The 25,826-nt window shown below is 45.2% G+C and overlaps 1 protein-coding gene and 1 long non-coding RNA gene across 11 annotated transcripts in view; both read right to left on the reverse strand.

The window, feature by feature from the left end:
* Positions 1–25,826, reverse strand: part of LOC122459667 — a 1,177,620-nt gene that overhangs the window by 858,809 nt on the left and 292,985 nt on the right. The window lies entirely within an intron of this gene.
* The window catches only part of FOXN2 (forkhead box N2), a 245,338-nt gene that overhangs the window by 98,047 nt on the left and 121,465 nt on the right, over positions 1–25,826 (reverse strand). For 2 of the 10 annotated variants that reach the window (XR_005292093.2, XR_006280489.1), the window contains exon 1: positions 3,275–3,437. The exons of 1 other annotated variant lie outside the window; for it this stretch is intronic. The gene's annotated coding sequence lies outside the window, so the exon portion shown is untranslated. Of the gene's footprint in view, positions 1–2,021; positions 3,021–3,067; positions 3,175–3,274; positions 3,631–25,826 lie in introns of those variants that run through there. 7 more of the 10 variants (XM_043512309.1, XM_038396595.2, XM_038396593.2 and 4 more) reach the window with 7 other exon arrangements.

Consider the following 25,826-nt stretch of genomic DNA (forward strand, 5'->3'; position numbering starts at 1 on the left):
CTTTCATGCCTCAAAAGGGACAGGTGTTGGGGGAATTTGTAAACTGCACCAGGCAAACACCCATGTTTTCAGCTCCATGGAGGAGCCACCAACTAGTATCCCCAGTAGGTCGCAGAATCAGGGTAAAGTATATATTCAGGACCAGAAAATGCAAGTTAACTACGCCTGAGAAGAACAGGGGAAGTTCACACCTCTCAAGCCATTCTTTCATGCTGTCTGTCTGCTGATTCAATTCATAATCAGGTTATCTTCACAGCCATAAAATAAAATATAATTTAGCACTTCTAGGCTGTTAATGAAATATCAGTTTTGCAGATATTTGTAAGTAACCTACAACCAGACTCACTACTGGCTATAAAAAAAAATCCATACCCTCTTAAGTTTGCTTATATAGTTATAGGAACAAAACAGAACTTTCCATCATCATATAATTTAGTTAAGTTTGAACTGGAACAAAGATCACAATTGCAATGTTACATTTTTTCCTACACCATCAAAATCATTCAGCGTAACATCTCTGACTCAGACATTCTTGTTAACTGCTGGAAATGGCCCACCTTTATTATCACCACAAAAGGTTTTCCTCCTTCCCCCCCCTCCTTCCTGCTGGTAATAGCTCATCTTAAGTGATCACTCTCCTTACAGTATGTATGATAAAACCCATTGTTTCTCTGTGTGTGTATATAAATCTCCCCACTGTATTTTCCACCGAATGCATCCAATGAAGTGAGCTGTAGCTCACGAAAGTTTATGCTCAAATAAATTTCTTAGTCTCTAAGGTGCCACAAGTACTGCTTTTCTTTTTTATCTCTGACTCACAGTCTACAACCCCCAATGTTTTGGCTCAGATGGGATGCTGAGGGCATGTTATCCCCACTCACCAATTTATTAATTTAGTTTTGAACTCTCATATCAATGTCCTCCTCAGTATAGGGCTATTGCATTCTTTCTCCTGGTTCCCTCTCCTTTATACTTTTTTTTTTAAACATAGCTGCACCTTTGCCTTAACCAACCCACTTTCCCATGCTCACCAAAAAGCAGGATACATCACAGTACAGTAAAATGGTGTTATATTTTTTCATTTTGTTTTGAGTAAAAACCCTTAATTTAATATAAACAGTGTTAATTTAATTCTGTTGAAAAGCTGAGGATTAAGAAAAACTGAAATCCGTTTTACTACTACTGTATTATTCAATGCATCTGATGAAGTGAGCTGTAGCTCACGAAAGCTTATGCTCTAATAAATTTGTTAGTCTCTAAGGTGCCACAAGTACTCCTTTTCTTTTTGTATTATTCATAATGTGCCCAAAAGCATATTCAATGGGATACAAAACACGGAAGAACATGTCAATCTGATCAACTGCCAGTCAGTTTTCTGAGTTAATTTAAGACACGGTGGCTAACGTTTTCATTACAACAGCCAATGCAAACATTATCATAAACACACACAAATGCATACACACAATTTGTGTACATATATATACATACACAATACTGCTTTTAAAGCCCCTTTATATACCTAAAAACAGAGTAAGAGAAGCATCTGAAAACCATGACAAAAAGAAATATGTTTTTAGGTATCTCAAAAGTTTGAGAACATCACATCCAGGAAAAAATTTCCTAGTGGAAAGGGGGGTTGGGCAGGAGGAAGCCCAGTCCATACACACTAATGTCTCGTAAGAGCAACTAACACTGCAGAGATCTCAACAGTGAGCCAAGTACTTCACCCAAAAGTGCAAGAAAAAAGAGAAGACACTGAGAACGAGGGCTAAGGTGCCGCGCAGGAGTCGGTGGGCAGCGGCGGCAGCAGCAGACTGGGGGGCGATCTCCCTCTCTCTGGAGCTCATGGGAACCAGTGAGGGGCACTTTCTGGCTCTTTGTCGGGGTTGTTACAGACACACACTCTCCCAGAAATGCCTATGACTTGCTGGGCCGGGCTCAGCTCTCCTGGCCACGTGTCTGTCACAACCCCAACCAATATGGGGGAGGTGCACATGATGGGGGGGGTGCATGAAACTCACTTTGCACGCATCAGCTGCTGCCTTTGCTAATGGAGCTGCGCGGGGTGGGGAGGGGAGGCCAGAGGCCCTTCCTGCAGTTGGGGAAAGTTATGTTTTTAAGGGCAAGAGGACTAACATCTCCTCTCCTCATGGGGCTGGCTCAGGCAGGAAAGGCACCTATAAGGAACTGCAGTGGGTGCTATTCTTGGCGCACCACCTTCTCCCAGCCACATGCTCCTTAGAGAGCCTCTTCCCCTCCCCCTACCGCCAGGAAAACGGGGGTATATGGGGAAGGAAGAACCAGTTCAACAGCAGTAGGAGAGCTGCAGGACTCAACCCAGCTGCCAACCTCACTCTCCAACAGGGAGGAGAGCACCCTCCTTTTGGGGGGCGTCATTTTACGGCAAGTCTCTCTTCTCTGGAGGACTGATTGTACCGGGGGGACTCGCAGGAGTCACTCAGCGCTGACTTCAGATCTGCACTCCTGGCAAGCGTCCTCAGTCGTCCCCTTTTCATGGCAAAGCCGGAGGGCGATCTCGGCACATGCTTTGTCTTAGGGCGGGCGTGGGGGTTCCGGACCTTATCCAGCTTCTCTGGAAACGACCCATGCGGAACACCGACCCAGGCAGCCCCAAGTCATCTGCATAAGCTTCCTCGCCTCCTCCATTATTTACCCTCTCCCCCTCTGCGCGCTGTCCATGTGTGCTTGCTCACGCGCGCCGCCGAGCAGCCCTTCCGTCTCCCTCTCACCACACACACGCGGCCCCCGGCCTCTTCCCCGACCCTGGCAGCGAAAACAAAACAAGGCTCCCTCCCCACACGAGGCACACTCGAGCTCTCCAGAGGCACCAGCCCTCTGAGCAAACTGCTTCATCTCCCTCCATATTTATTAAACCACTTTTAAAACACAGACAGACTATCCTCTGTGCGGCCGCGTGAGCGGGACAAACCCCAATCCACAGCCCACCTGCCCTTGTTAAACCTCCTCCCCCTGCGCACGTTTGTTATTTTGAATCACAATTTCCTTCCAGCCCCAATTAAGAACAAACCCCCTTTATGCATCCCACCTCTGAGAGACGGCAGCGATCCCCCCGCCCCCCGTGGTGCCACTCCTCAGAGCAGGAAACACGCTCATCCTTCAACCGCATGTATGTTCTCTGTAGATTCAGATATTCTAAAATAAAACACACGCAAATATAGGCTGGGAATCTCTCTGCTGGGGGGTGGAGCAAAATCCCCCCTCACCCTTAGTTAATAATGGGGTCCATACTCACAGTCGTCATGAAGCTGTGCGGCTGGGGGAGAGTGGACACAATATGGCAGCAGGCCCGCAGGGGTATGTGGCAGCGATCAGCAGCAGCCTCTACTCCCTCTCTCCCTGCGCAGCAGCAACACCTCCCTCTAGCCTCTCGGTCTCCCCATAGCAACACGGCACCCAAGCCACTAACCACTCCCCCCCTCCTATACTTACCACACCGCCTTCTCCTCCCCCTGTCCAAGTGGGCTGGCCCCCTCCCCTCCTGCTGTCATATGCAGGAGACGAGTCCATTGCTGTGGAGGGCGGGAGGGGGATGACGAATAGCTTGTTGCAAAGGGGAATGGGGTGACTTCCCCTCCCTGCCAAGTTCAGTGTGTGTCTCTGACGGGGGGTTCCGTTGCACAATGTGGGAGGAAGGAGGCTCCTGGGATCAGTCACTGCAGACACTGATGCAGCTCCTGACCTTCTGCTTGAGGTTTAGACTATAGTCATAAGGACTGTGCTCCCCAATCTCCCTCCATCCATTTATATTGAACTGAGACTGCCTTTGTACCAAAGCTGCAACCTTTTGTAGTGTCACTCAAACCCATCCATTGAGAGATGGTGTGGCAGCACCATGACCTTGCGTTGAAAGGTTGCCCTGTGGTGTGAAACCAGCGTGGGCCCTGGAACTGATTTTGGGAACACGCTGCTAGCCATCCTTCAGCATAAAGTGTGTGGCCCTGACCAAACAGGGACAATCATAGAGATACCCCTTTCTGGAAAAGTCCTGTAAAATGTAAAAGGGATGAAACCAACAGTGTTCTTATAGAAACATAATAGGGTCCTATAGAAGTTACTCTCAAAAGCCGGTAGAATACACCATTTCTCTTAGGCTTTCTGGGCCATCCTATACAATTCTATAATAGTGATATAAATCTTTATTCTTAATATGGTCTGGAAAATCAACAGAAAATATATAATTTTATATAAAGGATTATAGGATTTTCCTGTAAAGGACTAGGACAGCAGCAAATCCAGAAAATTATATCCACTTTAAGTCCTGCTTCCCCCTACCCCCAATCCCTCAGCAGTCCCATGTTCCCCAGGCACCTAACTATATGCTAGCAATTTAGTTACTTATGTTTTGTTTTGTTTTGTTTTGTAAAGCAGATATTTTTGGCAACATAAAATGCTCCATTTCCAAAGAGATGAAATCTGCTTTATTTATTTTTTATCCCTCTGGAAAGATAATAAGGTTTCCAGCTGTAAAGACCACATGCCACTGTGTTTGTTTTGTGTGTACTGCTTTGTGTACTGCTTTGTGCTCACTCATGCCTTTAGGGCAGGAACTTTGTTTTTTGTTGAGCAGGGTTTACAATGCTGTGTACACTTGCAGTTTTACGACATCATAATAGGATCTGGGAAACTAGTTGTGAGGAATAGGAAGAGATTTTGCATTTCCGATCCCCGCACTCCTTGGTAGGAAGGTGTCCCATCCCCTCCCTAAGGTTTGCCTTATTGCAGAGGGGCACTTGGCCTCTGATGCATTGCAGTCACTTATTTGAGGGAAGGACAATAATATAGTTGTACGGGGGAATTCTAGGAAATTCTCTCATTCCTCATTAGTTGTTTCTGTTTTTAATGTTAAATAATTTCCCAGTCAGGAAATTGTTCCTCTACAGAGTTACGAACTGATCAGTCAACCACACACCTCGTTTGGAACCAGAAGTACGCAATCAGGCAACAGCAGAGACAAAAAAAAAAAAGCAAATAAAGTACAGTACTGTGTTAAACATAAACTACTAAAAAAATAAAGGGAAAGCAGCATTTTTCTTCTGTATAGTAAAGTTTCAAAACAGTATTAAGTCAATGTTCAGTTGTAAACTTTTGAAAGAACAACCATAACATTTTGTTCAGAGTTACAAACATTTCAAAGTTATGAACAACCTCCATTCTCAAGGTTCTACTGTATGTATTTTTTTCTGTGGTTTGGATGATTTGGGGCCAGTCTTAATGATTCACAGGACATTCCTTCTGGGAAGAGAGGTCAGATCTAGCAGCACTGAGGTTTTTGCCCACCTGTCAGCAGCACACAGAGATTTTTTCCACCACACTCATGGAGTGGAACCAGATTCATAAATAGGGTTGACTTGTGAGCTGCAGAGTTTGCACCAGACTGAAGGTCCAGACTCTCAGTATCCAAGTTTGCTCATGCCTAGGGTTGGCCCTGATTATCACTTGCTAATACACTATGATTTGTTTTTCCCTGGTTTGCTGCTTCAGTCAACTTTTCTGTGGCTTCTCCTCCCCCAGATGGGTAAGGGAAGTGCACTTACATGTAATTATAATTATTTATTATTAATTAATTAATTGTTTTATTAAAAATAACTAATACTCTCGCACCTTTGACACCATAAACAATTAATCAAAACTAAAACTAGCAAATGGAACAACACTTTGCCCTTCCCCTGCCCACAAATATTGGTCACCATCAAGCCCTGCCTTCCCCCAAGACTCAAATAAGTAGGCTTTAACCCAAGCATGCCAACAAACCTGGACTATATCAGATCAAGGGAGGAGTAGTTCCAAAGCTGAGAACTCCCTCAATAAATACTCGGTTGCCCTTGCCTTTAGATCAAGGAGCGAATGCTTGAGCACTTCTGCTGGTCACAATTGTGGCAATATAGAGAGCATTAGAAAAATTCCCACATGACACTAATGCCATTCTGTGTGCATGTCCTCCAGGCACTCTCCCCCTGCCGAGGCTGGCTGCTCAGAGCTTCATAGCATAAAGCACGAGTTCTCAAACTGGGGATTGGGACCCCTCAGGGGGGTCACGAGCTGTCAGTCTCCACCCCAAACCCTGCTTTGTCTCCAGCAGTTATAATGGTGTTAAATATATAAAAATATGTTTTTAGTTTGGGGGGGACGGGGATCTCACTCAGAGGCTTGCTGTGTGAAACGGGTCACCAGTACAAAAGTTTGAGAACCACTGGCAAAAAGGAAAGCATGGTGGTGCATAAACATGCTTGACACATGACTGTGTTGTAATGAAAGGTCTTCCAGTCTGCCCAAAGCCACACCGTCCCTATCACATAGGGTCTTTTGTTCTCAATACCGAGTATTGTTTGGCCATTTGAATCAGGGTGTGTTGACCACCCTTTTGTCCAGCCACTCTGCAACACTAAAGGAAACCCATTTGAATTCAATTACAAATTCAATATCCATTTGAATTCCATTTCAGTTAGGGCTCCAGTCTGTGCTACCAGCTATCTGAACAGTTCTCACCTACTTGTTGCTTGAATACATTTCAGTTCTGATCTTTTAACTTTAGTTATTCACAAATTTTCCATTAAAACTTTTTTTTATAAATATTTGATTTCAGTAGGAAAAAAACTTTTCACATTCTACTTTTTTCCCCACTGGAAAAAGATAGAAGAGAGGGTTTTTGAATGTATTTTTCCCCCACTAAAACAATTTAATACAAATTCCATTACATTTTTAAATTTTTCATTGAAACAAAAAAAATAAAGAAAATTTCAACTGAAACAAAGCATTTTAATTTCTTTTGAAAATTGTCACAAAATATGCTTACTTTATTCTAACCAGTTCTGCTCTTAACCACTGAGGGTCTGTCCACACTTGCCTTTTTGACCCAAAATTCCACTTCGGTGCTACCACTAATTCAGCTCCATCACTAATACCAATGATGGGAGCGCTAGTGTTGTCCTGTGGTGCCTGTGTTTTTAATCACCCCTTTGGTGGTAAAACCACCAGAGGCAAGTGCACTGTCTATGCTATTGGTACCATTGCAGGAACTGAATCACTTGTAGCAATAGGGGGATAATTTGATGATGGAGGGGTGAAATTAGAAAGGACCTGGAAGGATACCTGTAATGATTTTAATATTTAATCTTTCTGCTTTGTATCATAATCAGGTTTTCATCACAATAATATCCTTCTTTTCACCCTTGTCATAACTATATCACCTGAAAATATGTTTAAGAAAAGTAAATAATTCAGGTTAAGACACACAGAAACAGCAGTACCTCCTGTAAGCTTGGTTACACAGACCCTTGCAATCGTATGGCACCAATAAGCAGGCTGTAAACAAATTGGTATGCCCATTGCACATTCTGAGGATTGTGCTCAACTTGCACTCTTGTGCCAAGGAGAGGAAAGGCAGTGCTGGACATCCCTATTTATACTCAGAAAAATGCTTAGCCACCAACCACAAGGTGTTTGGCCCCCTGCTTTCTTTGGTATCTTTACTGCAAGTGGCACCTTAGATTTGTAATTCTGTTAATTGGTAAGTGCTTAAGTGACAACTTCAAAGTAAACTCATTCTCCAAGTTAAATGTGTCTGCCTATCTAGTTGTCAAAGGTAATGCTTTGCTTGCAATTTGTGTCTCTGTACATCTGCTAGTTTGCTCTCAACTGCTGCATACGTGGCATGTGTCTAATCTTTTTCATTGTCACAAACAAAGCCAAAAGACAGAGCTTGCAGTGTATCTCTTCTGGGACTAATTTTCTGCTTCAACTATCCTGCTGCTTAATTTGCTCGTCGCATTTCCAGTAATGATATACATGCACTTTCTGTGCTAGTTTCTATCTATATCTGGTGCACCAATACATACATTGATATACAGGCCTTTGCCCCCTCTGTGCGCCCAGAGTCTGCAGCAGAGAGATCACGGTCCCATTGTGCTAGGTACTGTCCAAACAAATATTGACACATTATCTTTGCCCTGAAAAGTTTCTTGCCTGAGAATCTCCATTCCTGTGCTCATCTTCATATCTATGCTTACGTCCTTCCTTCAGAACACTTACAATATATATTTTTATTCAAAATTTTCTGTATAATACCTGCATTTCTGTGACCACGCCCCACAATATATATTCACTTTACACTTCTGTGACGTAATTGACATGAACTGTAACTGTATAGATTATTGTTGCAACCAAGGTCCTATAGGGGCACCAAATCTTGCACAAAGGAGGTCAAATAAGGTGTCTATGAAAAGGTTATGATTTGCTGGTTATGACTATGGTATCTATATGCATGTATCATTTTTGTATTTAAAGTTATAAGTATTGGCTCTATACTGTCTCTATTTCAAACTTGGGCTATGCTTCTGGGTGACACCCCAGACAGTTTGACATCAGCACTCCCTGACCTGCTTGATGGCCCATTAAAAACTATCAGCTATACAACTGACCCATTGAGACATGGCAGATACACCTTATGACTCAGCAAGGCATTCAGGGGCATGCCTACAGAGAGCATTCTAAGGCTTTCAAGCCATGTGCTGAGCAGCTTGTGAGTGGCACAAAGGATGCACAGTCCACATGGCAAAATATTATAAAAGGCAGCTGCATCTTCTACATTTTGTCTTCAATCCTGCTTATAGATTCATAGAATCACAGAATCATAGAATAGAAGGGTTGGAAGGGAACTCGGGAGGTCATCTAGCCCAACCCCCTGCTCAAAGCAGGACCAATCCCCAACTAAATCATCCCAGACAGAGCTTTGTCAAGCCTCACCTTAAAAACCTCTAAGGAAGGAGATTCCACCACCTTCCTAGGTAACGCATTCCAGTGATTCACCACCCTCCTAATGAAAAAGTTTTTCCTCATATCCAACCTAAACCTCCCCCACTGTAACTTGAGACCTTTACTCTTTATTCTGTCATTTGCTTCCACTGAGAACAGTCTAGATCCATCCTCTTTGGAACCCCCTTTCAAGCAGTTGAAAGCAGCTATCAAATCCCCCCTCATTCTTCTCTTCTGCAGACTAAAGAATCCCAGTTTCCTCAGCCTCTCCTCATCAGTCATGTGTTCCAGTCCCCTAATAATTTTTGTTGCCCTCCGCTGGACACTTTCCAATTTTTCCACATCCTTCTTGTACTGTGGGGCCCAAAACTGGACACAGTACTCCAGATGAGGCCTCACCAATGTCAAATAGAGGGGAACGATCACGTCCCTCGATCTGCTGGCAATGCCCCTACTTAACAACCTAAAATGCCATTAGCCTTCTTGGTAACAAGGGCATACTGTTGACTCATATCCAGCTTCTCATCCACTGTAACCCCTAAGTCCTTTTCTGCAGAACTGCTCCCTAGCCACTTGGTCCCTAGTCTGTAGTGGTGCATGGGATTCTTCCGTCCTAAGTGCAGGACTCTGCACTTGTCCTTGTTGAACCTCATCAGATTTCTTTTGGCCCAATCCTCTAATTTGTCTAGGTCCCTCTGTATCCTATCCCTACACTCCAGCATATCTACAGCTCCTTCCAGCTTAGTGTCATCTGCAAACTTCCTGACAGTGCAATCCACACCATCCTCCAGATCATTAATGAAGATATTGAACAAAACAGGCCCGAGAACCGACCCTTGGGGCACTCTGCTTGATACCGGCTGCCAACTAGACATGGAGCTATTGATCACTACCCATTGAGCCTGATGATCTAGCCAGCTTTCTATCCACCACCTTATGGTCCTGTCAAGTTTCCTTCCCCACTCTGAACTCTAGGGTACAGAGTGGAGACCTGCATGAAAACCTCCTAAGCTTACTTTTACCAGCTTAGGTTAAAACTTCCCCAAGGTACAAACTATTTTACCTTTTGCCCTTGGACTTCCACTGCCACCACCAAACATCTAACCGGGTTTATTTTTGAGAAAGCATTGTTTGGAAACGCCTTTCCCCCAAAAATCCTCACCAAAACCTTGCACTCTCCTTCCTGGGGAAGGTTTGATAAAAATCCTCACCAATTTGCATAGGTGACCAAAGACCCAAACCCTTGGATCTTAAGAACAATGAAAAAAGCATTCAGTTTCTTACCAGAAAAAATTTAATAGAAGAAACAGTAAAAAGAATCACCTCTGTAAAATCAGGATGGTAAATACCTTACAGGGTAATTAGATTCAAAACATAGAGAATTCCTCTAGGCAAAACCTTAAGTTACAAAAAGACGGGAATATCCATTCTATTCAGCACAGCTTATTTTCTCAGCCATTTAAAGAAATCATAATCGAATGCATATCTAGCTAGTTTACTTACTAAGTTCTAAGACTCCATTGCTGTTCTGTCCCCGGCAAAAGCATCACCCAGACAGAGAGAGACCCTTTGTTTCTCCCTCCTCCAGCTTTGAAAGTATCTTGTCTCCTCATTGGTCATTGTGGTCAGGTGCCAGCGAGGTTATCCTAGTTTTTAACCCTTTACAGGTGCAAGGGTTTTTCCTCTGGCCAGGAGGGATTTTAAAGGTTTTTACCCTTCCCTTTATATTTATGACAAGTCCATTCATCCAATCCATACTTTTTTAACTTGCTGGCAAGAATACTGTGGGAGACCATATCAAAAGCTTTGCTAAAATCAGGGAACAACATGTCCAGTGCTTTCCCCTCATCCACAGAGCCAGTTATCTCATCACAGAAGGCAATTAGATTAGTCAGGCATGACTTGCCCTTGGTGAGTCCATGCTGATTGTTCCGGATCACTTTCCTCTCCTCTAAGTGCTTCAGAATTGATTCCTTGAGGACCTGCTCCATGATTTTTCCAAGGACTGAGGTGAGGCTGACTGGCCTGTAGTTCCCCGGATCCTCCTTCTTCCCTTTTTTAAAGATGGGCACTGCATTAGCCTTCTTCCAGTCATCCGGGACCTCCCCCGAGCACCATGAGTTTTCAAAGATAATGGCCAATGGCTCTGCAATCACATCTGCCAACTCCTTTAGCATCCTCGGATGCAGTTCATCCGACCCCATGGACTTGTGCTCATCCAGCTTTTCTAAATAGTCCTGAACCACTTCTTTCTCCATAGAGGGTGGTTACCTCCTCCCTATGCTGTGCTTCCCAGTGCAGCAGTCTGGGAGCTCACCTTGTTCATGAAGACAGAGGCAAAAAGTAGTTGCTGAACCGACTAGAGGGGATGCCATTTTAGATTTAATTTTGGTGAGTAGCGAGGACCTCATCGAAGAAATGGTTGTAGGGGATAATTTTGGTTCAAGTGATCATGAGCTAATTCAGTTGAAACTGAACGGAAGGATTAACAAAAATAAATCTGCAACTAGAGTTTTTGATTTCAAAAGGGCTGACTTTCAAAAACTAAGGAAATCAGTTAGGGAACTGGATTGGACTGAAGAATTTATGGATCTAAAGGTAGAGGAGGCCTGGGATTACTTTAAATCAAAGCTGCAGAAGCCTGTATCCCAAGAAAGGGAAAAAAATTCATAGGCAGGAGTTGTAGACCAAGCTGGATGAGCAAGCATCTTAGAGAGGTGATTAAGAAGAAGCAGAAAGCATACAGGGAGTGGAAGATGGGAGGGATCAGCAAGGAAAGCTACCTAATTGAGGTCAGAACATGTAGGGATAAAGTGAGACAGGCTAAAAGTCGAGTAGAATTGGACCTTGAAAAAGGAATTAAAACCAATAGTAAAAGGTTCTATAGCCATATAAATAAGAAGAAAACTAAGAAAAAAGAAGTGGGGCCGCTAAACACTGAGGATGGAGTGGAGGTTAAAGATAATCTAGGCATGGCCCAATATCTAAACAAATACTTTGCCTCAGTCTTTAATAAGGCTAAAGAGGATCTTAGGGATAATGGTAGCATGACAAATGGCAATGAGGATATGGAGGTAGATATTACCATATCTGAGGTAGAAGCGAAACTCAAACAGCTTAATGGGACTAAATCGGGGGGCCAGATAATCTTCATCCAAGAATATTAAAGGAATTGGCACCTGAAATTGCAAGACCATTAGCAAGAATTTTTAATAAATCTGTAAACTCAGGAGTTGTACCGAATGATTGGAGAATTGCTAATGTAGTTCCTATTTTTAAGAAAGGGGGGAAAAGTGATCTGGGTAACTACAGGCCAGTTAGTTTGACATCTGTAGTATGCAAGGTCCTGGAAAAAATTTTGAAGGAGAAAGTAGTTAAGGACATTGAAGTCAATGGTAAATGGGACAAAATACAACATGGTTTTACAAAAGGTAGATCGTGCCAAACCAACCTGATCTCCTTCTTTGAGAAAGTAACAGATTTTTTAGATAAAGGAAATGCAGTGGATCTAATTTACCAAGATTTCAGTAAGGCGTTTGATACCATGCCACATGGGGAATTATTAGTTAAATTGGAAAAGATGGGGATCAATATGAACATCAAAAGGTGGATAAGGCATTGGTTAAAGGGGAGACTACAACGGGTCCTACTGAAAGGAGAACTGTCAGGTTGGAGGGAGGTTACCAGTGGAGTTCCTCAGGGATCAGTTTTGGGACCAATCTTATTTAATCTTTTTATTACTGACCTTGGCACAAAAAGTAGGAGTGTGCTAATAAAGTTTGCAGATGATACAAAGCTGGGAGGTATTGCCAATTCAGAGAAGGATCGGGATATTATACAGGAGGATCTGGATGACCTTGTAAACTGGAGTAATAGTAATAGGATGAAATTTAATAGTGAGAAGTGTAAGGTTATGCATTTAGGGATTAATAACAAGAATTTTAGTTATAAGCTGGGGACGCATCAATTAGAAGTAACGGAAGAGGAAAAGGACCTTGGAGTATTGGTTGATCATAGGATGACTGTGAGCTGCCAATGTGATATGGCTGCGAAAAAAGCTAATGCGGTTTTGGGATGCTTCAGGAGAGGCATTTCCAGTAGGGATAAGGAGGTTTTAATACCATTATACAAGGCACTGGTGAGACCTCACTTGGAATACTGTGTGCAGTTCTGGTCTCCCATGTTTAAAAAGTATGAATTCAAACTGGTGCAGGTACAGAGAAGGGCTACTAGGATGATCCGAGGAATGGAAAACTTGTCTTATGAAAGGAGACTTAAGGAGCTTGGCTTGTTTAGCCTAACTAAAAGAAGGTTGAGGGGAGATATGATTGCTCTCTATAAATATATCAGAGAGATAAATACAAGAGAGGGAGAGGAATTATTTCAGCTCAGCACCAATGGGGACACAAGAACAAATGGGTATAAACTGGCCACCAAGAAGTTTAGACTTGAAATTAGACGAAGGTTTCTAACCATCAGAGGAGTGAAGTTTTGGAATAGCCTTCCAAGGGAAGCAGTGGGGGCAAAAGATCTATCTGGCTTTAAGATTCTACTCAATAAGTTTATGGAGGAGATGGTATGATGGGATAATGTGATTTTGGTAATTAATTGATCTTTAAATATTCAGGGTAAATAGGCCTAATCCCCTGAGATGGGATATTAGATGGATGGGATCTGAGTTACCCAGGAAATAATTTTCTGTAGTATCTGGCTGGTGAATCTTGCCCATATGCTCAGGGTTTAGCTGATCGCCATATTTGGGTTCGGGAAGGAATTTTCCTCCAGGGCAGATTGGAAGAGGCCCTGGAGGTTTTTCGCCTTCCTCTGTAGCATGGGGCACAGGTCACTTGAGGGAGGATTCTTTGCTCCTTGAAGTCTTTAAACCACGATTTGAGGACTTCAATAGCTCAGACATAGGTGAGGTTTCTCGTAGGAGTGGGTGGTGAGATTCTGTGGCCTGCGTTGTGCAGGAGGTCGGACTAGATGATCAGAATGGTCCCTACAGACCTTAGTATCTATGAATCTATGAAAAAAAGCATTGAGTACATTAGCTTTTTCCACATCTGCTGTCATAAGGTTGTCTCCCTCATTCAGTAAGGGGCCCACACTTTCCTTGACTTTTTCTTGTTGCTAACATACCTGAAGAAACCCTTCTTGTTACTGTTAACTTCTCTTGCTAGCTGCAACTTCGAGTGTGATTTGGCTTTCCTGATTTCACTCCTGCATGCCTGAGCAATATCTTTATACTCCTCCCTAGCCATTTGTCCAATCTTCCACTTCTTGTAAGCTTCTTTTTTTGTGTTTAAGATCAGCAAGCATTTCACTATTAAGCCAAGCTGGTCACCTGCCATATTTACTCTTCTCTCTACACATTGGGATGGTTTGTTCCTGTAACCCCAATAAGGATTCTTTAAAATACAGCCAGCTCTCCTAGATTCCTTTCCCCCTCATGTTATTCTCCCAGGGGATCCTGCCCATCAGTTCCCTGAGGGAGTCAAAGTCTGCTTTTCTGAAGTCCAGGGTCCATATTCTGCTGCTCTCCTTTCTTCCTTGTGTCAGGATCCTGAACTCAACCATCTCATGGTCACTGCCTCCCAGGTTCCCATCCACTTTTGCTTCCCCTACTAATTCTTCCCGGTTTGAGAGCAGCAGATCAAGAAGAGCTCTGCCCCTAGTTGGTTCCTCCAGCACTTGCACCAGGAAATTGTCCCCTACACTTTCCAAAAACTTCTTGGATTGTCTGTGTACCTCTGTATTGCTCTCCCAACAGATATCAGGGTGATTGAAGTCTCCCATGAGAACCAGGGCCTGCGATCTAGTAACTTCTGTTAGTTGTCGGAAGAAAGCCGCGTCCACCTCATCCCCCTGGTCTGGTGATCTACAGCAGACTCCCACCACAACATCAGCCTTGCTGCTCACACTTCTAAACTTTATCCAGAGACTCTCAGGTTTTTCTGCATTTTCATACTGGAGCTCTGAGCAGTCATACAATGCAACTCTTACATACAATGCAACTCCCCCGCTTTTTCTGTCCTGCCTGTCTTTCCTGAACAGTTTATATCCATCCATGACAGTACTCCAGTCATGTGAGTTATCCCACTAAATCTCTGTTATTCCAATCACATCATAATTCCTTGACTGTGCCAGGACTTCCAGTTCTCCCTGCTTGTTTCCCAGGCTTCTTGCTGTATAGACACTTAAGAAAACATGCTGATCATCCCACTTTCTCAGTATGAGGCAGGAGCCCTCCCCTCTTGCACTCTCCTGCTCATGTTTCCTCTCGGTATCCCACTTCCCCACTTACCTCAGGGCTTTGGTCTCCTTCCCCCCGGTGAATCTAGTTTAAAGCCCTCCTCACTAGGTTAGCCAGCCTGCTTGCGAGGATGCTCTTCCCTCTTTTCATTAGGTGGAGCCTGTCTCTGCCTAGCACTCCTCCTTCTTGGAACACCATCCTATGGTCAAAGAATCCAAAGCCTTCTCTCCGACACCAACTGCATAGGCATTCATTGACTTCCACGATATGATGGTCTCTACTCGCGCCTTTTCCTTCCAAAGGGAGGATGGACAAGAAAACCACTTGCACCTCAAACTCTTTTATCCTTCTTCCCAGAACCGCGTAGTCTGCAGTGATCTGTTCTTGGCAGGAAGGGGTAGTGAGCCAAGGGCTTGATGAATCTTGGCAGTCTCTCTGTCACATCATGAATCCTAGCTCCTGGCAAGCAGCAGACTTCTCGGTTTTCCAAGTCGGGCTGAGATGACTCAGTCCTCCTGAGGAGGGAGTCTCCCACCACCACCACCCGCCTCCTTCTCTTGGGAGTGGTGGTCGTGGAATCCCCATCCCTAGGACAGTGCATCTTATGCCTTCCAATCAGCGGAGTCTCCTTCTGCTCCCTTCCCTAAGATGTATCATCTAGTCCACTCTCTGCATTAGTACCTGTGGAGAGAACATGAAAATGGTTGCTTACCTGTATCTGCGCTGCTGGTACATGGACGCTCCCCTTTCTTCTTCTGGAGGTCACATGTTGCCAAATTTCTTCACCATCCTTCTGTCCTCGCTGCACAGCCTGCTCTGAATCTTCAGAATGTTGTGTTCATAGAAGCATATCCTGACGTCTGTCCAGGAAATCTTCAGTTTCTCTTATGAAACGCTGGGTGGATACTTTTTCTCCAGACCTTGAACCTTCTCTTCCAATATCAAGACCAGCTTGCACTTTGTACAAACAAAGTCGCTTCTGTCCTGTGGAAGAAAGACAAACATGTGCAGATAACAACAGCTGAACGCTCACCATCCATCTTACCTTCCTTCTACGAGCTTCCTCAGGTGTTGTAGTAACTACTCAGAGAAGCCTGCAAGATGAAAACCTCAGTGGGCTCTCCCCAGGCAAACTCCCTCTGTTAGCCTCTCCGCTATTCACCACTCAGCTGACTGGCTTTTTATAACAGTTAGGCTCACTCAAGACTGTTGCGAATTATACCTGATCGGTCATGCACGGTTCAAGTTTTTAGGCTGAGGCACCAAAAACCAGGTCCAGATCTGTAGAGTTTCCAGTCTGTGTTTAATGTATTACGCTCGAGCGTGGTGCCCCCCCGCTAGTCAGGAGGGGACCCCGTATACAGTTTATGCAAAGCTTATATACCATGTGACATCGCGTGCTGCCCTCATGCATCAGCACCCTTAACCAATGAATTCCATCCTCACCCCATCCTGAGCCACTCTCTGGTGAGTGCTTTCTCATGTTCTGAGAATGTCAACAGCTTTATCATTAAAACAGAACATGCAGTTACACAACGTGCCTCGCATACCACAAAGACAGGAAGGACAACAGTTTCAAGGCCCGAAACGATTCCCCAAATGTGCTGCGGTCTGTGCTGAACAGTTTCAAGGCCCGAAACGATTCCCCAAATGTGCTGCGGTCTGTGCTGCACAGACAGTGGCTGGCGCCAAAAGGTGCCAGCTCTGCACATATTAGCTTTTCCCTCAATAGTCCTCCCTTTTTTTTTGTACGTCAGTTAACACTATATAGGAGCTGAGTAACCACGATGAAGGACTAATAACTGCGAATAACACATTTTACAACATTGAAGGCATACAAATAACACGGCAAAGAAAACAGTAATCAATATGAACATGTACAGAGCACGTCTTCCCCAGACCCCGAGATCCGGCATCCATGATGTGAGCCAATTCCATACTTCCTGCAATCCAGTACTGGTATTATCAAGACTGATATGATGAAATAAAGTTGCCTGTTGCTTGAGGATATGGATATCAGTCTCTACCCTATGGTGTTGATTTATAAAAACACAACAGCTGGAGTTAACTAAAGCGCATACCCCACCCTGATTAGCGAGGAGGTAATCTAATGCTAAGCGATTTTGCAGGGTTGTTTGAGATAATTGTGTGACTTCAGTTTGGAGGGCAGATAAAGCATCTGCAGTGGCATTGGCCATCTGCTCTAAGGCAGCAGAAATATTAACTATAGCTTTTTCTAGCTCACTTACTCCTAACCATGGCAGAAACCAGCGCACAAAGGAATGAAAACCCGTGGGCCGCTCGATAAGGGAATTAAAAGGGATACTTCGCCGATCCCTCCATACTATATTGCGAATTTCTTTTCGTGTTAGACTCTGATAAACTGTTACAGCAGGGATTATTGCTCCTAGGGTGCAGGTACCATACCATCCTACTGGAAGAACTTTATAGGCTGTGTGGTTACACAACCAATACCACCCTGATCCTTCAGGGATGGGCCAAGGGGCCCTTGAATAATTTGAAACAGTTGCCATCCCCGAACTAATTTTGATAGTACGATTGCACCCCATAAAAGTTCCTACAAAATTCCCATTTTCAGGATTCCAATTTCTTCTAACACAGATTGCATAATTGCCCTGGGCCACCATGTCAATAGACCATGTTTGAATAGTGATATTCCAATGAAAGGTAGTATTAGCCCATAATGTAGACAACCGCGTTTCATTAGTAGGGATAGGGACCCCCACCAATGGAATTCCCTGACTAATATATGTGGGGGTATGGATACATATCCAACATTGTGTTTGATTTATATTCTGCGTAATAGCCCGAGTCAAATTCAAAAAACTATTACCTGCCCACCCTTGTACTGGACTTGGGAGTAGGGGGAAAAGCCCCCGGGCCAACCATACCAATAATAACATCTGCCCCGGTACCATACAAAAACCCCTATTCCCAATATACAAGTCGAAAAGAGAAATAAAAGAAGTCCTGGTGGGCTGTGAAGATTCCAGTAATTGGAGGGTTCGGTCCACGGGTTGGTTGTAATATTCATCCGTGGAATGGCTCGTACGCTGGATCACTCGGGTCCTGGGGAGGCGCTGTCGCTGCTTTAACGTAGTTGTGGTGGATCCACGAGCTCATTCCTGCAACCTTTAAAGCAGAATAAGTACATAACAGAACTTGATACGGCCCCTCCCACCTAGGTTCCAAGGGGTCTGTGCGGGGAATCCTTTTTACCATAACCCAATCCCCTGGCTTAAATGAGTGAATTTGCAATCCCAACGGTGCAGTTTGACACAATTGAGCTTTAAATTGATTATCAATCAGCTCCTTTTGTAACCTAGCAACATATTTGGCCAGAGTTTCGTCACCATCCAAGAGACTAGCATGTGCTGGAACGTAGGTTCCTGGAATTAAAGCGGGTCTACCAAATAACACCTCAAATGGGGACAGGCCCAGGGGCATGCGCGGTGTCCGCCTTATATGCCATAAGACGATTGGCAGGATTTCCGGCCATTTAAGTCCAGTTTCCTTACAGAACTTTGCTATCATTGTCTTTACTGTTCGGTTCATGCGTTCCACCTGACCAGCAGACTGAGGGTGATACGGAGTATGTAATTGTCGAGTGATTCCCAAACATTTATACAGTTCCTCCAAAATTTTCGCAGTAAAGTGCGAGCCTCGATCTGTATCTATAACTTCAGGAACACCAAACCTAGGTACAATATCCTTCATTAGAAACTTAACTACAGACCTCGCATCTGCTTTCCTCGTCGGTACCGCTTCAGGCCACCCAGATAGCTGGTCCACTATAACGAGAAGGTGATGGAATCCTGAACACTTGGGCATGTCTGCATAATCCATTTGCAGACGCTGAAACGGAAAATTTGCCCAAGGTCTCCCCCCCCCTGTGAACTGGCATCAGATCGAGTCATAGCAGAGAATGCCAAACAAGTTGAACAGGATCCAAGAATACGCTTCACCGCAGGATAAATGTGTGGTGCCGCCCAGGATTGGAATATGGCAGCCACTGTGCCTTGAATACCAGCATGGCCCAGGGAATGAAAATAATGAGCAGCTGCCAGTAAATAACGACGGGGAAGAATAGGTTTGCCCCCGATTCGCCAAATTTTGTCCGCGCCCTCCACACCCTCCCAACGTTTCCACTCGCCCAATTCTTCCAGGATACATCAGTGTACATTAATGTCCAATCCACAGGTGGGAAAGACCCATCCAAGGGGAGGGTAACCGACACAGAAAGAGGTTGTAGAGCTGTCACTTTTGCGGCTGAATCAGCTAACACGTTACCTTGAGAAACAGCACTATCGGAGTGCTTGTGTGCATAGCAATGTACCACTGCCACCTGGCGTGGAACTAAAATAGCTTCTAGCAACGCGGCAATCAAGGGACCATTAGCTATTTTTGCACCTGATGAAGTTAGAAATCCACGCTGTTTCCAAAGCTGGCCTGTAGCATGACAAACTCCGAAAGCATATCTCGAGTCTGTGTAAATGGTAGCAGTTTTTCCCGCGGACAATAAGCAAGCTCTCGTGAGCGCATACAACTCTGCACCCTGGGCACTAAATGATGGTGGTAAAAGAGCGGCTTCTATAACATCGGTCTGGGAAGTCACTGAATACCCCGAAACCCGATAGCCATCTAAATAATATGAGGACCCATCTGTGAAGAGAAGCAGATCGGACTCCATTAAAGCAAAATCTGTTAGATCCGGGCGGGGCTTACCATTCTGGGTGACGACGTCCATACACACATGATGAGGGGTGCCATCCTCTGGGAGGGGTAACAAAGTTGCTGGATTAAGAGTGTTGCAGCGGCGTAGAGTGATGTTATCAGCGGCCAACAAAATTAGTTCATATTTATGAGCGCATTGTGGAGACAACGCCTGGGTAGAATGCTGTTTTAAAAGAATTTCAACCTCGTGGGGGACCCAAACAGTCAGGGGATGTCCCAGAACTATGGGTCGCGAACGCTCAACCATGATTGCCGCTGCGGCAATCGACCGCACACAGGAAACAGAGCCCCGGACAACAGGATCCAGTTGTACTGAATAATAAGCTATGGGGCGTGGGCGGTCTCCAAGATATTATAGGAGGACTCCACTAGCCACTCCCTGTTGTTCATGACTAAAAAGAAAAAATGGTTTACCGTAGTCCGGGAATCCCAAGGCGGGCGCCGTAACCAAAGCCTTTTTAACCGCTGTAAAGGCAGTCTCCCTCTCCATAGTCCAGGAAATCGGGTCGAGGGTTGATGACATGGTAGCTTGGACCAGGGGTTTTACCAGTTCTCCAAACCCCACGATCCAAGGTCGACAAAAGCCGGCAGCCCCTAAGAAAGCCCGTAACTGTCTTTTTGTTGTCGGGCGCGGGTAATCCTGGATTGCCCGCACTCTATCGGGAGATAATAAACGCTCCCCAGGCCGAATTACAAAACCCAGATAAATTACCTGATTTAGGCACAGCTGTAACTTGGATGGGGACGCACGATGACCTTTATTCGCTAATGCAGTAAGTAAAACGACAGAATCAGTTAAACATGTGCTATAGTCCAAAGAGGCAATCAACAAATCATCTACATACTGAACCAAATCCGAAGAACCGGGCAAAACAATGTCCTTCAAATCTGCTGTGAGAATGCGAGAAAAGATAGTAGGGGATCCAGAGAATCCCTGGGGGAGCCGCGTCCATGTTAATTGCTGACCTTTCCAGGTAAAGGCAAATAGATATTGGGAATCCGGGTGTAAAGGGATACTAAAAACGTGGCACACAAATCGACTACAGTAAAACAAGTGGCCAAGTGAGGAATTAATGTCAAAATAGTACTCGGGTCAGGAACAACTGGATGCGGGGCTATAACGTAGTCATTAATAGCGCGTAAATCCTGAACAAACCGATAAACCGGGTGCCCGTCAGTTCCTGGTTTAGGTTTTCTTACCGGAAGGATGGGCGTATTACAGGGTGAACTACAAGGAACCAGAATTCCTTGTGCCAAGTAGCTGTCAATAACACGTGAGATACTCTCCTCCGCTTCCCTTGGCAAGGGATACTGCTTCACGGAAGGGGGCGGCCCATCTTTAGTTGTTAGACTCACCGGAACCGCAGATTTAAGGAGACCCACATCAGTGGAATTTGTACTCCATAAAAAATGGGGAACACTAGACAATTCAAAGGGTACACTGGGAACAGACGTAGTCAATGTCATAAGAGAGGCAACTGTCGAATCTGGAACAATCAGACGAAGCCCCTCAGGGGCACAATATATATGTGCTCCTTATTTGCCCAGCACATCTCGTCCCAGAAGGTTTGCTGGGCCCTCCAGCATTATAACAAACCTGTGGGACAGCTTTAGAGAACCAAGCTTAATGGGGATAGGGTAAGATAACCGAGCCGGGCAGGGGTTTCCTTCTATACCTTGCACCCACACCTTAGTATTAGATACGGGCCCTGGCACAAACATTATAGTGGAAAGGGTGGCTCCTGTATCTACCAAGAAAGGCACTAAACGTTCCCCAATTTGCAGGTAAATTTGTGACTGCATTCCCAGGTCCCACTCCAACTCTCCCAAAGTTCCCAAAATCTCTGCCTCCAGTCACTGGGGGTCAATTTGATTCAAAGGGTTGGTGGGAGGATACCCTTGAGAAGTCTGGGAAAAACCGGACAGGCCATTGTGCACTGGCTCCTGCCAAGGGGCCCCCTTTGGGCGGAGGGGACATTCCCTTTTCCAGTGTCCTGGTTGTTTGCAGTAGTTACAAGTGCCAAATTTCGTATTTACCCAATTTCCTCTTGGCTCTGTTCGTCCCCTCCCCCTGCCTCTCGCCCTGCCATGCTCGCGCCAATTCTGACTCCCAACTGGGACCTGCAACGCGGCTGCCAACATACTTACTTCTTCCTTCTTTTGTTTACGCTTTTCCTTAGCTTTCTCCTCGTCCCTGCCATTAAACACGAAAGTGGCCAAGCGGACTACTTCCTGGAGAGGTTTCCCTGGCCAATCAGGCACATGTTTAGAGAAATATTTTCTAATGTCTGGGGCTGCTTGATCGACATAAAAGGAAACCATCATTGGACGGTTTGTCTCTGCTTCTGGGTCAACGCCGCCGCCGTATATGCGGACTCGTTTCGACAAGCGGGCTAGGAAGGCAGAGGGATGCTCAGTGACCTCCTGCTGACATTCACGAATTTTAGACCAATTAGCTGACTTACTACCTGCTTTACGCACCGCCTCTAAGAGACCGTCCCTGCCTGCTTTAAGGAGGTCCATTTGGGCAGAAACATTAGGGTTCCAACCAGGATCAACAAGGGGCCAGGCAGTACGGACATTATCCTCTCCTGCCCAGCGCCTATTGGCATCCAAGATGGAATACTTCTCATCGGGAGTAAAAAGTGTGTCCAAAATGACCTGAACATCCCCCCAGGCAGGATTAAAAGCAGTAAACACAGATCGAATCGTTTGTAATACCTGTTCCGGATCATCACGCAGGCGAGGCATCTGCTGTTGCCATGTTATCAAGTCGCCTGGGCCAAAGGGGCAGTGCACATAGGGGAAAACAACTTGTTCACCTCCGTCCACCGTATGGGAGACAAGAGGTTGCTGAATAAGAGGGGCTTGCAAAGCAATCGGTGGATCCAGAATGGGTCCACATAAACAGGGAGGCTGCGACCAGGAGGATTGCGGGCATGAATCAGAAGGCTGAGAATAAGCTGGAGGAAAGGGAGAGGAAGTAGGCAGAGGATAGGGTGGGGCCGAAGACCCCTGGGACAGATAAGAAAAAGAAGAAGTAAGAGGACGTCCTTTCGCACGCGCATAAGCCCAATTGTCCCATACATACCAGTAATCCATCTGGGCTGGAGCCTTATCTTCCAGCCACTTTCTCAACGCAGTCAATATTTCCCCTGCAAATGACCCGTCAGGTGGCCATTGCATAGATTCCTGAGGAAGGGCCTGAATTACTGGCCATTCTACTTTACATAAAACAATAGTTTTCTTCTTCTTTAACCCATGGGTGCCTGAAATATTCTTCCAATTCTCTAGAATTTCCGCCAAAGGGGTCCCCTTCTTGATACTCTGCCCAGAGCCCATAATTGGGCAACCGAGGGGACACCTAATGTGCCACCTTATCGTCCGAGCGACTGTTCGTGTTTCCCCCCGTCGGAATTCTCCAAGGTAAATTCACCTTTTGCCGGCTAGAGCTGTCCGCGAGGAGGAACGCGACTTCAGTATGCCTTTTGTGACGAGCCTAATGTCCCATCTGGGTCGCCAAAACTGTTGCGAATTATACCTGATCGGTCATGCACGGTTCAAGTTTTTAGGCTGAGGCACCAAAAACCAGGTCCAGATCTGCAGAGTTTCCAGTCTGTGTTTAATGTATTACGCTCGAGCGTGGTGCCCCCCCGCTAGTCAGGAGGGGACCCTGTATACAGTTTATGCAAAGCTTATATACCATGTGACATCGCGTGCTGCCCTCGTGCATCGGCACCCTTAACCAATGAATTCCATCCTCACCCCATCCTCAGCCACTCTCTGGTGAATGCTTTCTCGTGTTCTGAGAATGTCAACAGCTTTATCATTAAAACAGAACATGCAGTTACACAACGTGCCTCACATACCACAAAGACAGGAAGGACAACAGTTTCAAGGCCCGAAACGATTCCCCAAATGTGCTGCGGTCTGTGCTGCACAGACAGTGGCTGGCGCCAAAAGGTGCCAGCTCTGCACATATTAGCTTTTCCCTCAACAAGACTCATCTGGAACAAAGCAACCTCCCAATTCACTTTTCTTCTTAGAATCATAGAATCATAGAATCATAGAATATCAGGGTTGGAAGGGACCCCAGAAGGTCATCTAGTCCAACCCCCTGCTCAAAGCAGGACCAAGTCCCAGTTAAATCATCCCAGCCAGGGCTTTGTCAAGCCTGACCTTAAAAACCTCTAAGGAAGGAGATTCTACCACCTCCCTAGGTAACGCATTCCAGTGTTTCACCACCCTCTTAGTGAAAAAGTTTTTCCTAATATCCAATCTAAACCTCCCCCATTGCAACTTGAGACCATTACTCCTCGTTCTGTCATCTGCTACCATTGAGAACAGTCTAGAGCCATCCTCTTTGAAACCCCCTTTCAGGTAGTTGAAAGCAGCTATCAAATCCCCCCTCATTCTTCTCTTCTGCAGACTAAACAATCCCAGCTCCCTCAGCCTCTCCTCATAAGTCATGTGCTCTAGACCCCTAATCATTTTTGTTGCCCTTCGTTGTACTCTTTCCAATTTATCCACATCCTTCCTGTAGTGTGGGGCCCAAAACTGGACACAGTACTCCAGATGAGGCCTCACCAGTGTCGAATAGAGGGGAACGATCACGTCCCTCGATCTGCTCGCTATGCCCCTACTTATACAACCCAAAATGCCATTGGCCTTCTTGGCAACAAGGGCACACTGCTGACTCATATCCAGCTTCTCGTCCACTGTCACCCCTAGGTCCTTTTCCGCAGAACTGCTGCCGAGCCATTCGGTCCCTAGTCTGTAGCGGTGCATTGGATTCTTCCATCCTAAGTGCAGGACCCTGCATTTATCCTTATTGAACCTCATTAGATTTCTTTTGGCCCAATCCTCCAATTTGTCTAGGTCCTTCTGTATCCTATCCCTCCCCTCCAGCGTATCTACCACTCCTCCCAGTTTCTTACCTCTGGAGGAACTTTGCTACACTGAAGCGCTGAACAAAGGACTGACTGACCCATCCAAGCTGTAGATGTACTCCAGAGACTTGATTTGAACCTGCAGTTTATTCCATCACTGCTACAAGCCTGAACCAAGAATTTTGCCATTACTGTATGTAATTGATTCCATTTAACCAATTTTAGCTCTCATCTGTAATTCTTTCTTTTTATGAATAAACTTTTAGATTTTAGATTCTAAAGGATTGGCAACAGTGTGATTTGTGGGTAAGATCTAACTGGTATATTGACCTGGGTCTGGGGCTTGGTCCTTTGGGATCGGGAGAACCTTTTTTCTTTTACTGGAGTATTGGTTTTCATAACCATTCATCCCCATAAGGAGTGGCGCTGGTGGTGATACTGGGAAACTGGAGTGTCTGAGGGAATTGCTTGTATGACTTCTGGTTAGCCAGTGGAGTAAAACCGCTGTCCTCTCTGTTTGGATGGTTTGGTGTGCCTCAGTAGTGAAAGAACCCCAGCCTTGGGCTGTAACTGCCCTGCTCTAAGCAATTTGTCCTGAATTGATACTCTCAGTAGTGTCCTGCCAAAGGCCACTTTGTTACAACTTCTCCATTCATCTGAGAGAAGCATGCACTAAGCTTTGCATTAAACTTTTTGAATGCTGTTTCCAGGGCAGTTTTCACCTTAAGCCTCTGTTGGCAGATTTCACGCTGCTCCTCACAAGAGGTGCAGTACAGAATCTGTAGCTGCCATCTCTATGGAGACTTACCTTCTGCCCACAACTTGCCCCCTCCCACACTTAGCCTTGACCCCAGCACACCTCCTATGCCTTAGGCTACATTACCTTTTCAAGAGGCTCCCTTCATTTCATGGAATGTCCCTTAAGGTTCATCCAAGGGTCAGACAGGGACATCCTGGCCACACTGCTAGGGAGTTTGAATCAGTAGCAGAGACAGTGTTAACAATTACATTAAAATCTTGGGTTCCTCTCAAATGTAGAGCTGAACTCACTATACTGAATGGGAAACTGTCCTAGAATATCATGGTTGGAAGAGACCGCAGAAGGTCATCTAGTCCAACCCCCTGCTCAAAGCAGG

This window comes from Dermochelys coriacea, chromosome 3, assembly GCF_009764565.3.
Source record: "Dermochelys coriacea isolate rDerCor1 chromosome 3, rDerCor1.pri.v4, whole genome shotgun sequence".
NCBI lineage: Eukaryota > Metazoa > Chordata > Testudines > Dermochelyidae > Dermochelys > Dermochelys coriacea.